Source organism: Leptonychotes weddellii, chromosome 2, assembly GCF_054177405.1.
Source record: "Leptonychotes weddellii isolate Sample4059 chromosome 2, ASM5417740v2, whole genome shotgun sequence".
NCBI lineage: Eukaryota > Metazoa > Chordata > Mammalia > Carnivora > Phocidae > Leptonychotes > Leptonychotes weddellii.
Window position 1 is genome coordinate 39,289,062 of NC_138370.1, and position 17,348 is coordinate 39,306,409.

General features: G+C 42.0%; 1 long non-coding RNA gene across 1 annotated transcript; it reads left to right on the top strand.

Annotated features, from left to right (window-relative positions):
• Positions 1 to 391: 391 nt before the first annotated feature.
• On the top strand, positions 392 to 16,533 carry LOC145718842 (uncharacterized). Its single transcript, XR_014142045.1, has 4 exons — positions 392 to 1,073; positions 11,158 to 11,235; positions 12,562 to 12,683; positions 14,838 to 16,533. It is a non-coding gene; the product is annotated as an uncharacterized LOC145718842 (long non-coding RNA).
• Positions 16,534 to 17,348: the final 815 nt, after the last annotated feature.

Below are 17,348 nucleotides of genomic sequence, written 5' to 3' on the forward strand. Positions count from 1 at the left end.
GGTAAATCTCAGAACCTATCACATCTGAAAAATGTTCTTGAGATTGGCTTTGAAATAACTGTCAGTCTACTCTGTTCTGGATATACTTCCAGTAGAAAGACTGCATTTCTTTTTGTTTGAAGGTGAGAATGGTGGGAAAAACTCATTAAAGTCCAAAAGCAACTGGGAGACTTTTTTTCTAGATTCCCAGACTCCTAAAAATAATAACAAAACATCCAGGTGAAGGTAGAGTAGGAGGGTGTCCGAAATGATATGAGACATGGAGAATGCTGGTTATTTGGGTCCTTTCCATAACCCTTCCATCCCCACTCACGTACTCTATCGTCATATGCGTGGGGTGTTGATAAAAGACGCTAGTTAGGTTTTTAGAATAATACCTTTAATTTAGATTGCTATTCTCTTCAATAGGAATGCTCTTCATTCATTAATTTTTATCCATTAATCTTTATTCACTAGTTTATGCTCCATATGTTGGATATACTTCGAAGCATTTTGCCTATTCTATTGACCATAGGCTAGTCTCCTCTCTCCCTTTATCGAAATGCTACTCACCCTAAGGGTCCAAGCCAAATAGCACATCCTCCGCGCAATCCTCCTTTCTTTACCTTCTGGTCCTGATGAATCTTCCTTTTCTCTATCTACAGCACACATGCATTCACTCAAACATATTGAGGGAACACTTCAACAGTGCATTGTGCTGGAGGGAGGGAACACTGTGTGGATGAACACAATCATGGTTCCTGGCCTGTCGGATCTTGAATTAGAATGGAGGCCCAACAGCCAGTCAGAAAATTAGGTACAATATGGTATGCTAAACCCTGTGACGTGGGAGGCTGTGGAGCAAGGAAAGCGGCCCCGATGGGTAATGATGTTTAAGCCGAGACTTGAAGGATGGGCAAGTAGCCAGGCAACTGGGTGTGCGTAAATGCTCCTGGCAGAGGGAACAGCATGAGCAGCGTGGCATGCTGGGAAAGGAGCACAGGAGCATGGAGTGACTTCGGGAACAGTGCAAACTTCCGGGCCACCCATGGAGGACAAGGAGGGAGGAGAGTGGTGAGAAACAAGGCCCAGAGGTGAGCAGAGGCTCAATCCTGAACGGCCTTTAAAACCAAGTGAGGAAGGTGGACTTTCTCTGGAGGGGGAGCTGGGAGATGCTTTAAGCAAGGAGGGGACACGATTTGATTTGTGTTCTGAAAGCTGTCCCCGCCTGTGTTTTGGACAGTTGATTGGGGGCTGAGGCAGTAAAGGTGAAGCTTGTCTTAAATGGAAGTCACCTAATTTTGTGCTCAGTTACACATGGTTTGCTTTCTTTCATGGTCTGTTTGTATCAGCCTTTACCCTTTAGCCTGATGACAAGCACCTGGAGACAAGGCACCACATTCTATCCCTCTGTGCACAATGGATAGTAGATGCTCAGTAAATGCAAATGGCGGTCGGATTGGATTTGTATGCTGCTTTCTTTTCTGTTTGCCATTCCGACATTTATGATAGTACAATAGCCCTCCAGTGGCCAATAAACGGAGGGAGACTTTCTGGGTGAGTCTCATGACAGCAATTTCTGAACCTCGACTTACCAAGACAAAATTCATGCTTGCCTTCCTGCTTCCTTAATTCCCAGGAGAGAACAGTTGTGATTTTATGTGCCGTATGTGGTTCCCAATATTAAAAGCCGAAGTGCTTTTGCCAAAAACGCTGGACAAAGTCCTCTTGAAAGAAAGCGGGGCTGCTCAGCTTGGGCAGGAGGAGAGTGCGAGGACTGTTTGAAAGACCACGGAGCCAGAGATCCGCGGTTAATTCTCCTGAACTTCCCTGGAAAAGTGGCTCCCCACCACCACCCACCAGGCACATTCCTCGGTGTCCACCAGGGAACCTGACCCCGTTAGCACGGAGTATTTATGACCCACATTTGCCAGTGATTATAGTCACAGTCAAATGAGTACAACTCTGAATGCAATGTGTGTGTGTGTGTGTGCACGCGCGTGCACGTCAGGGGCAGGTTGGCTAAGGAAGAGAGAGTATTCTTGAAGCAAATATAGTGTCTCTTTTGTGTCCCCTCATAGCAAATTGGAAATTTTGGGGATAGACTTACTAAAGGATGCGGAGGCAAAGAGTGGAGTAACTGAGAGGAGCGGTTCCCAGGTGAGGACACTGATGGGCAGAGAGTGTTTGTCTTGGGCCACACATTGAGACATCATAGCTGCACCTGAAACATAGCCTCTTGGCTCCCAGTTCAGTGGCCTCTCCATGGTGCCCCAGGGCTTTTGCTCCATGTGTTTATTACCTTCATACAGTGCTGGTTTGAAACCGAGCCTCAGGGTTTTTCTCCTTATCTAGACATTCCCTCTTTCCCCCACTTCCTTGCCATCTCCCTGGGCACCTAAAGCTGCTTATCTCCACGGCAGGGGTGCAGGTAATGTTTGCTTTCTGTGGTGGTTCCTCCTGTAGTCGCTTGACCAGGAGCTCAGATCAGGAGCCCAGATTTCAACTGTGGGGAGCCTGGGACATTTGTTTCTTTGCCAACTCTCAAAGCTTGCACTCTGGTTTTCCTGACGACCTCTTCCACCACTCTCGGTAGCTCCTTGGGTAACCTGTCTTAACTCCCGTCTGTCGTTACAGGCTGGTAGCTGTGCTTCCCAATCTTCTTTCATTAATTGGCCACATTCACAAATTTTGCAGTAGCCGTACACATATTGTATGCAATTAGGTCAACTAATTGTTGTTGTTGTTGTTGTTTTAGCTAAGTACATTATTTTAAAACTTTATAGCAAGGCACCTGGGTGGCTCAGTCATTAAGCGTCTGCCTTCGGCTCAGGTCATGATCCCAGGGTCCTGGGATTGAGCCCCGCATCCGGCTCCCCGCTCCACGGGAAGCCTGCTTCTCCCTCTCCCACTCCCCCTGCTTGTGTTCCCCCTCTCTTGCTGTGTCTCTTTGTCAAATAAATAAATAAAATCTTAAAAAAAAACTTTATAGCAGAACTATCAATACATAACCAATATCATTGGCCAATAGAAAAATGAAAACGAACGATGCTATTAAGTTCCAGCTAGACTCACTTGCATGCCGAAGGCTGTAAAGTCGATCCCTGCTCTTTTTTTTTTTTTTTAAGATTTTATTTATTTATTTGAGACAGAGAGAATGAGAGACAGAGAGCATGAGAGGGAGGAGGGTCAGAGGGAGAAGCAGACTCCCCGCCGAGCAGGGAGCCCGATGCGGGACTCAATCCCGGGACTCCAGGATCATGACCTGAGCCGAAGGCAGTCGCTTAACCGACTGAGCCACCCAGGCGCCCAATCCCTGCTCTTTTTTTGTTAAAAAAGGTGATTCGCTAAAATCACAATGAGCTATCACCTCACACCTGTTAGAATGGCTATTACCAAGAAGACAAGAGGTAACAAGTGTTGGCCAGGAGGGGGAGAAAAGGGAACCCTCATGCACTGTTGGTGGGAATGCAAGCTGGTGTAGCCACTGTGCAAAACAATATGGAGGTTCCTTACAAAATTAACACTAGAGCTGCCCTACAATCCAGCAATTCCACTTCTGGGAAGGTACCCGAAGGAAACAAAGACACCATGTAGAAGAGACATCTGCACCCCCATGTTCACAGCAGCATTATTTACAATAACCAAGACATGGAAACTACCTAAGTGTCCATTGTTGGATGAATGGATAAAGAAGTTGTGGTGTATATATATACATTTAGCCATAAAAAGGAAGAACCTGCTGCCATCTGTTACAACAGGGATGCGCCTTGAGGGCATTACACTAAGTGAAATAAGTCGGACAGATAAAGGCAAGTACTAGAATCTAGAAAAAACACAAAAAACACAAAAACAAAAAAACCTTCAAAAAAGCTGAGCTCATAGAAAAAGATCAGATTTGTAGTTACCAGAGGTAGCAGGGTTGGGGGCGGGGGGGAAATGGAGCAAGGTGGTCAAGAGGTACTTCCGGTTATAAATAAGTACCAGGGATGTAACGTACGATATGATGACTGTAGCTAACACTGCTGTGTGGTATATTTGTAAGTTGTTAACAGAGGAGATCCTAAGAGTTCCCATCATAAGGAAAAACACATTTTTCTTCTTTTTTTGTATTTTTTATGAGATGATGGAGGTTAACTAAACTCATCGTGGCAATCATTTCACAACATACTAAAGCAAACCATCATGCTGTGTACCTTAAACTTCTGCAGTATTGTATATCTCAATAAAACTGAGGGAAAGGATGATTAGCAAGTGGTAGAGGGGTTGTAAAAGCAGGCTTTTATTTTATTCATTTTTAAAAGATTTTTATTTATTCATCTATTTTAGAAACAGAGAGAGAGCAGGGTGAGGGAGAGAGTGTGAGGGAGAGAATCTCAAGTAGACTCCCTGCTGAGCACGGAGGCTGACATGGGGCTCAATCTCACGACCCTGAGATCATGACCTGAGATTGCGACCTGAGCTGAAACCAAGAGTTGGATGCTTAACTGACTGAGCCACCCAGGCGCCCCAAAGCAGACTTTTAAATGATAAATGATAAAACAATGCCTGGCAAAGTAAATATATAATAAAGGTGAACTCTTGTTATTGTTAGGAGAATGATTTCAAGGGAAAAAGAGAACCACTCCAAGATGTTCCAGAATCCCTTCAGTCACGGTGTCCTGTGGATTGTAAACCTGATGCTAAAGCAATTCAAATCAAGGGAAAGATCTCTGAGGACTGGTATTGTCAGGGAAAGAATTGTCATAACGTCCTTGCATTTCTAGCATGCCATATTTCCCCCTCAGTTTTTGAAATTATATTCCATTTATGGTTTTGGGAAATAAGAGTAGGATTCATCACCAGAAGAAGAAAAATCATAAGATACTGGCATCTCTATCCTGCTGAATTATTTATTGTTTTTTGCTGAGGAGCAGACTGCGTGCTTCTTGCCCTGCTATAGATGGATTGGATTTGATTCTGTCCCCATGCAGTCTGGTGAGCTTATTCTAATAAGAACAACTTAATATTGCAACTATACAGTAAAGCTTTTGTGTCCCTCTAGGACATTCCACGCTACATGCTCTGAGCTAACCCTGTTCTTCTGATTATTTTGGATGAGGAAACTGAGTTATCTTCCTAGCTTACAGGAGTAATCTTAGAATTGACATTTAAATCCAGTCAGTGTGTGTGTGTGTGTGTGTGTGTGTGTGTGTGTGAGTGCCAGACACCATGCTAGGCACCTTCGCATCTGTTATTACAATTAGTCTTCAAAATAATCTTATGAGGTAGGCATTATTACTATAAACTTATTTAAAAAATAAGAAAGCCGAGGAGAGGTTAAGTAACTTGACCAGGGTCACCAAGTAGCAGATATTAGGAAACAAGATGTCCGGCCGATTCCTGACTCACCCGTTTCCAGCGTGCTGTGTCGCTAGAGACTACATTGGTCGGCAACTGTCTGTCTGCCTTTCTTCCGCCCTTCTACTTTTCCTCCTCTTCTCTTTCTCTCACTCTCTCTCTCTTTCTCTTCCCTCCTTTTCTCCTTCCTTCCCCGATCCTTCCCTTCTTCCTGCTCCTGTCTCTCCCTCCCTCCCCTCCCTCCTCTCCTTCCTTCCTTTCTTCCTTCCTTCCCTCCTTCCTTCCTTCCTTCCTTCCTTCCTTCCTTCCCTCCTTCCTTCGCTCCTTCCTTCCTTCCCTCCTTCCTTCCTTTCTTCCTTCCTTCCTTCCTTCCTTTTCTGTAATTTTTTTTGTAGATTACTGTTTCTCAGCTACAGGGTAAAGTAGCAGGGACATCGGATAAAATTAATCAAGTTTGTACTGTTGACTATTCAACTAACTGTGGAAAATAGAGAAGAAGTCTGAGTCCTCATTACTGTGCCAGCACGAGGTAGGCACTATACATACACGTTCCAGACCTCATTCCAAAGAGCAGTTCTCTGTGCTAGGCATTCTCATGCCCACATTGCAGGCGGGGAAGGGAGTCTTCAAGGGGCTCTGACTGGCCCTCTGGTTGTATAGCTACAGTGCATGGTGGAGTCAGAATCTGAAGACACATCTTCCTGACTCCACATCCAATCTTTTCTTGGTTACATTATTTTTTTCCTAAACACTAGTTTTGGTCAGAATTTCGACTATAAGACAGGCATATTTAAGATTATTTAAGAAGAGGCATGGGGGGGTTGCTTAATGGCAAAAATGAGACACTTCAAGCGCTGGGATCTGAGCAATTCCTCCCTCATTGGTACCGGATGACCGAAATGATGGAGATGATGTAAAGATCAGGCAGAACATCTCAGCCCCGACTGAGTCCTGCGGGCTGATCAGTGAGAGCCATTGCATCCCGCCTGCCTTGCGCTGGCCGGTTTGGGACTGGGATTTCCTTCACCACTGACCTCCCATCTTCCCTTATGAGGATAAGATGCTGTTTACTTTCCATCCTAAATGATTGTGGTTCTATGAGCTGTTCAGAAGTCAACATGTTCCAGGCTCCCATCTTAATGTCATGGGGATTAAAACTAAACAAAGCAAGCAAGCATTTGACAATAAATGAGTCTATTGGAAGTGAGTAGTGAGTGCAGAAGGGAGTGTGTGTTTCTTGCTTGTTTATTGACTCTGGTATTTTGGGCAAGTCTTTAAACTTTGGTTTGCCTCTGTTGTGCCCGCCATAAAATGGGAGATAATAGTAGCACGTGTCTCTTAACACTCAGAGGTGGTGAGAGGTTAATTACTTAATGCTTCAAAAATTCTTCAGGCTTCATGGCCAGGACCAGAAATTGGAACGGTTTTCTTTCCAGACCTTATCAAGAATTCTCTCCTGCTCTCTGAGGCTCAAATCCTAGTGGGGAATGGAAGAAACAAAAAAGGAGGGTGAAAAAGAATTGGAACAGGAGAGGTTCATAGGAAGCTGTGTTCGGGAATGTTTTGCATTCTCTTAGATAAAGAGAAGTATCCAAAAGAAGATGCTCTTACTCTGCAAACTTCTGTGCTTGAATTACTGCTCTTTGGAGAGAAGTAGAGAAACTGTGTAAATTTTTTGAATGTGAGTGCATCCATGATCTGGGGTGAACAGTGGATTTACGTTTGTAAATCTTTGAGTCTTCAGAGTAGACCCAGGTGCTCCCCATCTCACTGTGCCTCCCTCCCCCCTCATGTCATTTCTGGTGAGGGCTGGGATATAGGCCACACCTGAAGGGCAGAGCACCATCAGCCCACTGGGTAAATGCCTGGATATTATGGAGAGATTTCGACTTTGTTCTGTGGGACAGTTTTTCACTTTCTGACAAGATCAGATCTACAACAGACTCCTGAAGCCAAGGTCCATCTCTGCACGGCCCCCCATATTGTCCCCAGATTTCTACCCAGCCTGGCAACTGAAGGGTAAGGCAGAAAGAGAGCTGGATGCATTACCTTCTCTAATCAAAGGGAAAAATATTTTGCTCTGAAGTTTTTGACAGTTTTTCAGAGGGAATCAACAGCACTTTTATCACAGGACCCTATAAAGCCCCAGGTTTATTCCATTTTAATCTCTTTCGCAAAGGACTCCAATCAACCTTTGCTTTATTATAGGATATAAGACAACACAGCAAAGACACTTAGATACCCTTCCTCACCACGGTTTTGCCAAGGTGTTAAATACCTTCACATTAAGGAAGTTTTGGCAAAATAATTTTATATCTCTGCTATTTATACCATATGAAAATCTGAGTTCTCACATGGCCAGATTTTTCCTTATGACCAAGAGCATTTCTTTTCTGTCCCTCTGTGGGTCCATGGACAGTGCATTAGAGGGTGAATGAGTGAGGTTTATGGGAGTGGTGGCGATGGGGGGATCACATGGCTGACCCAGTATAGCGTTCCTAGGTTCCCATTATATACTGGAAATAGAGCTTCCGTCTGGCAGCTACAGAGCAAAAGGTTTTTCTCCCTGGCAGAAGGACAGGTTTATCAAGCTACTTTTTATTTTTTTAAAGTAACATAGAAACCTTTTTCTCCCCCGCCCACCCACACTGAAGCTCTTTTTAAGAATTATTATGTTTCAGGTGTACAACATTATAATTCAGCATCTGTATGCACTACAAAGTATACAAGTCTATAGATATCATCCATCACACTACAATTGACCCCCTTCACCCCTTTGTCCATCCCTCAACTTTGCTACCCCCTGGTAACCACGGATCTGTTCTCCATGTCTATGAATTTGTTTTTGTTTTATTTCTTCATCTATTTTGTTTGGTTTTTAGATTTCACATATGAGTGAAATTGTACAGTGTTCGTCTTTCTTCTTCTGACTTATTTCACTTAACATAATATCCTCAAGTTCCATGTCTGTTGTCAAAAATGACAAGATCTCATTCTTTTTTATAGCTGAGTAATATTCCACTGTGTGTGTGTCTATATATATATATGCCATTATCCATTTATCCATTGATGGACATTTAGATGATGTACGGAAGTTTAGTAGTATGGAAGCTTATTACTGAAACTAATTAGTTTGATGTACGGAAGCTTATTAGTTGGACGTAGTCTCATTTGTTTATTTTTGCTTTTCTTTCCATTGCCTTCGGAGTTGAATCCACAAAAACACTGCTAAGACCAATGTCAAGGAGCTTACCATCTATGTTTTCTTCTAGGAATTTATGGTTTCAGATCTTACAGTTAAGTCTTTAATTCATATTGAATTAGTTTTTTTAAAGATGTATTTATTTGAGAGAAAGAGAGAGAGTGGGTGGGGGGAGAGGGGCAGAGGGAGAGGTAGAGAGAATCTCAAGCAGACTCCCACTGAGCATGGAGCCCAACACGGGACTCAATCCCATGACCCTAAGATCATGACTTGAGCCTAAATCAGGAGTTGGCCACTTAACTGACTGAGCCACCCAGGCGTCCCTTTATTGAGTTAATTTTTGTGCATGGTTTAGCATAGTGGTTTAGTTTCACTCTTTTGCATATAGCTGACCAGTTTTCCCAACACCATTTGTTGAAATGACTGTCATTTCCTTATTGTATGTTCCTGGCTCCTTTGTTGTACATTAACTGTCCATGTATGTGTGGGTTTATTTCTGGGCTCTCAATTCTATTTCATTGATCTGTGTGTCTGTTTTTGTGCCAGTACCAAACTGTTTTGATTACTATAGCTTTGTAGAATAGTTTGAAATCATAACGCATGGTACTTCTAGCTTTGTTCTTTTTCAAGATTTCTTTGACTATTCAGGATCTTTTGTGGTTCCATACAAATTTTAGAATTATTTGTTCTATTTCTGTGAAATATGCCATTGGACTTTTGATAGGGATTGCATTGCATCTGTAGATTGCTTTGGGTAGTGTGGACATTTTAAAAATATTAATTCTTCCAATCCATGAAGACAGAATATCTTTTCATTCGTGTCTTTCTCAATTTCTTTCATTAGGGTCATAGTTTTCAGTGAATAGGTCTTTCACCATCCTTGGTTAAATTTATTTCTAGGTATTTTATTCTTTTTGATGCAGTTATAATTGAGATTGTTTTCTCAACTTCTCTTTCTGATAGTTTGTTATTGGTGTATAGAAATGCTACAGATTTCTGTATACTGATTTTGTATCCTGTGACTTTACTGAGTTTACTTATTAGTTCTGACAGTTTTTTTTTTTCTTTTTGGTGGAATTTTTAGTGTTTTCTATATATAATATCATGTCAAATGCAAATAGTTACTGTTTTATTTCTTCCCTTTTGATTTGTATACCATTTATTTCTTTTTCTCACCTAATTGCTATGACTAGGACTTCCAATACTATGTTGAATAAAAGTGGGCATTTTTCTCTTTTTCCCGATCTGAGAGAGAAAGCTGAAAACTTTCCCCCATTGAGTATGATGTTAGCTGGGGGTTGGTCATTTATGGCCTTTATTATGTTGAGGTAAGTTTGCTCTATACCCACTTTTTTGAGAATTTTCATCATAAATAGATGTTGAATTTTACTGAGTGCTTTTTCTTTATCTATTTTGGGGTGATCATATGATTTTTATTTTGTATTTTGTAAATGTGGTGTATCATGTTGGTTGATTTGTGGATATTGAACCATCCTTGAGTCCCTGGAATAAATCCCACTTGATCATGGCCTATGATCCTTTTAATGTATTGTTTAATTTGGTTTGCTAATATTTCATTGAGGATTTTTATGTTAATCAAGGATAGTGGTCTGTAATTTTCTGTTTTTATGTTGTCCTTGTCTGATTTTGGTGTCAGAGTAATACTAGCCTCATAAAATGTGTTTGGGAACATTCCCTCCCCTTCAATTTTTTCTAAGAGTTTGAGAGAATAGGCATTAAATCTACTTTGAATGTTTGAAAGAATTCACCAGTGAAGTTGTCTGGTCCTGGGCCTTTGATTGTTGGGAGATTTTTAATTATTGATTTGATGTTCTTACTAGTAATTGGTCTATTCAGATTTTCTACTTTTCCCTCATTCAGTCTTGGAATATTGTATGTTTCTAGGAATTTAACCATTTCTTCTAGGTTGTCCAATTTGTTGGCATATAGTTGTTCACAGTAGTCTCTTAGCACCCTTTGCGTTTCTGTGGTATCAGTTGTAACTTCTCTTTCATTTCTAATTTTATTTATTTGAACCTTCTTTCTTTTTTTCTTGGTGAGTCTAGATAAAGGTTTGTCAATTTGGTTATCTTTTCAGAAAACCAGTTCTTTGTTTCATTGAGCCTTTCTATTGTCTTTATAGTCTCTATTTCATTTATTTCTGCTTAATCTTTATTATTTTCTTCCTTCTACTAATGTTGGGCTTTGTTCTTTTTTTCTAGTTCCTTTGGTCATTAAGTTAGATTATTTATTTGAGATTTTTCTTTTCACAGAAACCTTAAAGCTCCCCATGGGAAGTCAAAGACTGCCGCTTACAGGATCCACTTAAGGAGAAGTTTCCCCCTTGTCCTAAGCCTTGTGGGTAAATGCTGGCCAAAAGCATCTGCATGCTAAAGTTGCCAGAGAAAGAAGCAGTTGACCTCTGGTGTTTGTTTTGCAACTGACAGAGAACCAGAGGAAACTTTTCTGAAATGTTTGCTTCAGGGTACAGTGATGAAACTACTGTTGGCTTCTCTTAGAAAATCTGTTATATCTGACAGCAGAAAATAGCCCCTTTTGATTATAAAAAAATGAAGGAAGACTTTTATAATGTCAATAATAGGCAAAGCAATAACTTTATGCTTTTCTCTTTGCAGGTAGTGACAGGTACCCTGGCAGGAATGGCAAAGCCCATCCTGACTCTCAAACAAACCAGACTTCTCCCCCACAGCTGGGTAAGGAGTGAACATGGGTGAGGCCGAGAACAGCTTGGACGGTAGACATCATACACCAAATAGGGCTTTAATGCCAAATAGGCTCAATACATTTCTTTCTTAGAAGTGATTTCATTAGAAGAGGACATGTTACGGTGAGCTAGGAAATAAGCATTTTAATGGAAACTAAAGATAAGGTCAAAGTAAATCACCAAGAACGATTGAGGAATAGTGAAAAAGGAGCAAAATTACAGTGGTTATCACTTTATGAATTTAAGTCCTTCCTTTTTTTAAGGATTTTATGTATTTATTTATTTGAGAGAGAGCAAAAGAGTGAGAGACAAAGAGAGCATGAGCAGGGAGGCGGCAGAGGGAGAAGGAGAAGCAGACTCCCCACGGAGCAGGGAGCCCAATATGCGTCTCGATCCCAGGACCCTGGGCTCATGACCTGAGCCAAAGGCAGACACTTAACAGACTGAGCCACCCAGGCACCCCGAATTTAAGTCGTTTTAAAAGATCATATTTCTTAGTGTGGCTACACTGAAGAAGCTTTACTAATACATGAAAAGCAGGACTCTTGAGTGGACGTGTATGTTAATATTTTCATGGCAGCTGAGACGTGCTTAAAGAAGGTCTGTTCAGATTGTGAGGTAGCAACAGGAATCCCCACTCACTTGGTGGCACATACCCTAATTGCTGGCAATATATCGAGGAGAAAATAAATTGCTTCTTTAATTCCAAACCCAAACTGATAGAGGACAATGTCACAGACCCAGAACTTGAATGTATTGTCCTGCTGAAGACCAATTATATGACATCTAGAATTAGAGTAATAAAGAACTTGGGCACTTCTCAAGGCTGCAGTTAGGACCCTGTCTCTAACCTGTGGATACAAGTGCCTGGCCTTGCTCTGCCGAGCTGTCACAGCCTGGGTAGGTTTATTTTGTGGGGTGAGCAGAGGTAGCCATGCCTCACTGGAAATGCTTCTTAAGTTGGTGTGTAGTGTAAGCGTTGAGTATTCCCATCAAGAAAGGAAAGATGAAATAATTAGAAATGGGGCATTTTCCCAAATGCTTCCAGGGAGCTTTGCTGTTTTCACCTGGGGACATAGGTTAATGCAGTTTTCCAACCAGCTGCACAGCGCAACCCAAACCCTGGCCTTTTAAGTACTCAGTGCTCACAAAGACAATAGATATTGGCACCTAGGGAAATACTTCGAGGTAATAGACCTCATTTAGGAAAAAAAATTAAGAGAACATCTAACTATCTCTGACGTGTTGATATGGAAATCCCAGCGTAATGTTATAATACCCTTTTTTTTCCTTTCCCTGATTCCTATTTGGACAGGCTCCAATGCCATGCAGCGAGAGTACAGTCCTACTTTATCTTCAGTAGAGACTTCAGGAGCCCAGAAGACAAATAGTCCCTACTGAGGGGGTCATGTATTTTGGGCGGCCCTCTGGATTGAGGTCAGTTGTCACGAAGGAGACCAGAAAGGCAGAGGGGGCTGCTTTGCTTTTTGAAAGTAAAGCTAATGACTCCCTTGCATTGTGTCGTGTATGTGGTTATGTGATCTTCTTTCTGAGGCTATGTGTATGCATTTGTGATTTTATGCATATCTCCTTAACTTAGGGAAATAGCAAATGCAACTTGAGCTAGGAAGTCCTCCAATCTTGGGTTCTGTTTCTAGCTCTTTTTGACTTTATAGAATGACCTTTTTACTGGACATTGACACATGCTGTTTGCTGGCTGTTCCAGTACGTTATGGGTAAAGCTAATAAAGTATAATCACAACGTCCTAAAAATGTCAAGTTGCTGCCCCTTGGGCCTCTCACAACTATTCTCATCTGCAAAATGGAGCTGGTAACTCTGCACCCTGCCTTCCCTGCACAGATGTTGGGAAGCTAGGCTAAAGAACATCTGTAAAGCAGTTTTAGATTTTGGAACATGGGAGTAATAAATGACCATAACAGCTATTTATCATGCAGGAGGAGATGACGATATATTCTATATTTCAAGCTCCACTTCTCTCATCTACTTGAAAATAGTTTTGCATGATTGAAGCCATTAGTTAAGAAGGAGTAAGTGTATGCAATGCAAACTAAGGCAGGGGATTATGACCTAAAAAAATGCCATTGGAGGTGAAAAGTAACTCTGAAAGGATGTGGAAGTACATATTCATGAGCTGAAACGATCAGTGTAGCTTTAAAAATGAAAAGAGTGCTATTGAGTTTGATGCAGGATAAGTGAGGAATGGCAGGTGCCAAGATTCTGGGACTCATCTTGGCAGTGACCCAAGGCATAACTGGGGTCTGCTGTGGTATCTTTACTAGGTCAGGGATGACTTAGCCAGGAAGGTCTTAAGAAGAAGAAGATTCTGTCCTGAGTAAATATCACAGAACTCAACAAAGGTTAAATCCTAGAGGATCATGGAAAATATCGGTATTGACCAACTGGCTAATATTTTGATTAAACACTTTTTCTTTTGGCGTCCATCCAAGAAGAGGCAAAACAATTATTTTCACACAAGTCGGTAACCTTTGGGGAGAGGTCATGCTAAAAATGGTAAAGTCCGTTGTTTTATCTCTCTGGGCTTCATGGTCTTGTGTGTACGGTCCTCAAATATATGCCAAGTACAAATGTTTATATCAAATGTACCCAACTCAGTGCCTTGTTGCTTCCAAGACGCTGAGGTGAAAATGGTGTCTGTCCTCAAGGAGCTTGCAATTTAGTAGGTGATTTAAGACTTTCATAATCTATTGACTTCTCTAATTAAATTAATATTGTCTCCTGCCCCTTTCCTCCAACCCCACTGACTTGATCAGAAGGTCCAATATCATCCTCTCCAGCATCCCTCCCTTGTACCCCGAACCTTTTAAAACTCCTCCAAGGAGGCCCTTCTGACACCAGCTGCAAACAGCTGGGGATCCTGTGTCTGTGCCTTGGCTGCCACGGTCCCTGCCCCTGCCATAGCTCCTCGCTGCCACAAGGTGCCGCTGTTGAATGCTGGCGTAGGCCACTGTGGCTTTTTTCCGGAGGGTAAATTCTAGCTGATTCCACTTCTTTTTTTTTTTTTTTTAAAGATTTTATTTATTTATTTATTTGAGAGAGAGAGAGAGAGCACATGAGAGGGGGGAGGGTCAGAGGGAGAAGCAAACTCCCTGCTGAGCAGGGAGCCCCATGCGGGACTCGATCCTGGGACTCCAGGATCATGACCTGAGCCGAAGGCAGTCGCTTAACCAACTGAGCCACCCAGGCACCCGCTGATTCCACTTCTTAAGAGTTAACGTCTTGTGGCCTTTTCTTCTCACTAGGTTCCTAGATGACAGGCCGTAGTGCCCAGTCCTTGGGGGGGGGGGAGGGGTGGTGGTGATTCACACAGCCCTCTCTCTACCTCTGAGGAGCTCTGCAGGGAAGTCCAAGAGTCAGCTCCTTTTTCCAATCCTGAGAACCTACTCCAGAGGTTGGTCAATTTTCCTTTCAACCCCAGAAACACCAGGGGTTCTTAGCAGTTCCTCCATTCACTCGCTACCTCCCTTTAATAAACTCCTTGCCTCTAAGATGTTTCTAGACCTCAAATGATCGCTTTTGGTCACTTATGGGAAATGTCTTCTCTATCTCAGGATGAGCCATCTTGCGAAGAATGGACAGAAATAAGCCCCAGCTCCCCTCTTGCTAAAGCAGTGGAAAAGCAAAACATCGGTGTATCTTCAATAGGACACTCCGCTACACATATAAAGAAATAATTAAAACTAGGCAGAATGCTGTAACGGATAAGAGAATTACAAAGAACTAATGATGGAGAATTAAAAAGAACACAGATTAAGCTACATTGGCGTCAACCTGGAGTAATCTGGGAAGACCAGATGGGGGGGCACCATTTGTGTTGGTCCTCGACTTGCGATAGGATCTCGACAGGTGAGTGTAGTAGGGAATGGTGTTGCAAACAGAGGGTAGAATAAGCCAACCCACAGAAGTAGAGGAAAGCCATGTCCTAGTTGATGGCCAGTGGTGGGGGGGTAGCGGTGGTGACAGGGAGCTTTGTGTGCTGCAGTGTGGGGGGGCCACCCGGGGAGACATGGAGAATTGAAGCCTGGGGCTCAGAATACCCCACTAAAGAATACAAACCTTAAAAAGACCAGCACCCTGTTTTCCTTTCCCATTGCCGTATCTCTTCTTGGACAGCTCAAGTCACTTGTCAATCAACGAATAAACAAAGAAACTAGAAGAGTCAAATATAAAATTGAAATTAAGTTGTCTTGATGTAGCCAGTCTCACATTTTTATGAAAAACAACAACCAAACTCCCAAAGAAAAAAGTTGAACATGTAGCTTTAGGTAAGGTGAAATAGAATGTTTGGGGAATTTCAATAAGCCACTGAATTAATAAGTCTACTTTTCTCTATTTTCAAACCATTTTTGAGTTGTGTAAACAGTCAATACTTCACTGCTATGTCCTTGAACTGAGTCCTTTTTGTTTTCAGAAAGAGGCATTTAGAAGAAAATGACACAGAAATTTCTTCCTTAAACCACCTTGTTGAAGTTTCTCCAGGGACCAAAGTAGATGACTTGTAAATTCCTTTACTCTTAAAATAAAAGGCATTTTTATAAAAGAAAAGGTGATGGGTACATCAACACCTACTCAGGAGGGAAAATAGTCGCAGGGAAGATGTCATTTATTCTCTTCTTCATGGGGCAAAACCATCTTGCATTCAAAAGCCTCCTAAGAGGAAGATGGCGTTTATAGGTTAAAAACAAAAACCCTCTTACAACATTTTTTAAGAGTCATAGGAATCAAGAATTTCACAGGGAGAATGGTACCATCTTATACTGTACAGGTCTGTAAACTGTTTTCAGCGTCCTTTTCCACCCCAGCTTCTCATTTGTCCCTCGCTGAGGTCTCATGGAAAGAGGCCCGGCGTGGATTCTCAACTATACAGTTGACAAAGCCAAGGCCTGGAGTGGTAACAGACCGAACCAGCGTTATCACTGGGTGGAGTGGGAAGGCAGATTTGGAGATGGGTTCTCTGCAAGCTCACCTAAGCGCACTCTTTCCTCTACTCCTGGCTGACTGTCGCTTACTGGATGGAAAAATGCCTTGAGGGTGGCGACTGTGTCTTAATTATCTTCGGATCCTTCCGCAGTGCCTTCCACACAATAGGTGTTCAATAAATGTTAATTAAATAAACGCTGTGAACCCCAAAGTCTAAATGGCTCTAAGTTAGATTTTCAAAGCTTTCTGGGCCCTCACACATTTTTATAAAAAAAAAAAAGAAAAGAAAAACTTTTGATTCCTTAATCTGGCAATTAAGAAAGAAACGATTAGTTCATTTCATTCCCTAGGATATTTGGAAACAAAAAATTGAGAGCTATAAGGAGGATGAAGTTTTCCCTCAGAATAAACAGCAATAATGAATGGCTCTAGAATACAATTCGGTCTCTTGTTGACACACGTCTGTTCCTCCTAGCTCGTGGGTTTGAAAATGACCTTTCTTAGCAAGAGCTGGACATGAATAGCCTTCTTTTTTCCAACCAGTTCCTCTATTTCCTGAAGTCAGTTGCCATGTGTCCTTTGACAAATGAGTTGCAGGAGTGTGCACTTTCCCTTGAAGAACATTTTCTCCTGTAGTTTTCACTCTCGTCCATATGACCAATTTTTCGTCTTTGCCAAGTTGGGTGTAAATAAAACTCATGCCCTCAATAATTGTGAAATGGACAGTTTTTTTGCGGGTTATATTTTTCTTTGAGTGGTTATGGGGAAGGGGAGGGGGGATGTGGTGGGCAAAGAGCTTGTTGTGGGGGATGAGCTAAGTTATGTGTGCATGGCAGGATACCAGGACACTGGGCTTGCGGTAGAAACAGTGATGGGCGTTGTAAGGCTGTACCTGTTGGAGGCTCTAATTAGCATTAGCCTTGTACAGCTGTCCTGGACATACGTCTACGGCTGTAGCCTTAAACTAAGCATCACTGAGGTTTCTACAATTTCTGTACTTATTCATTATCTTTTATTTTAAAATTTATTTTTAACAGGGCAAAGTAATAAAGTTAATAAGCCAATAGCAAAAACTGTTTAAGAAAAGAAAGAAGAAACACAAATGACCAATATTAGGATTCAAATCTGAGGCATTCTCTACA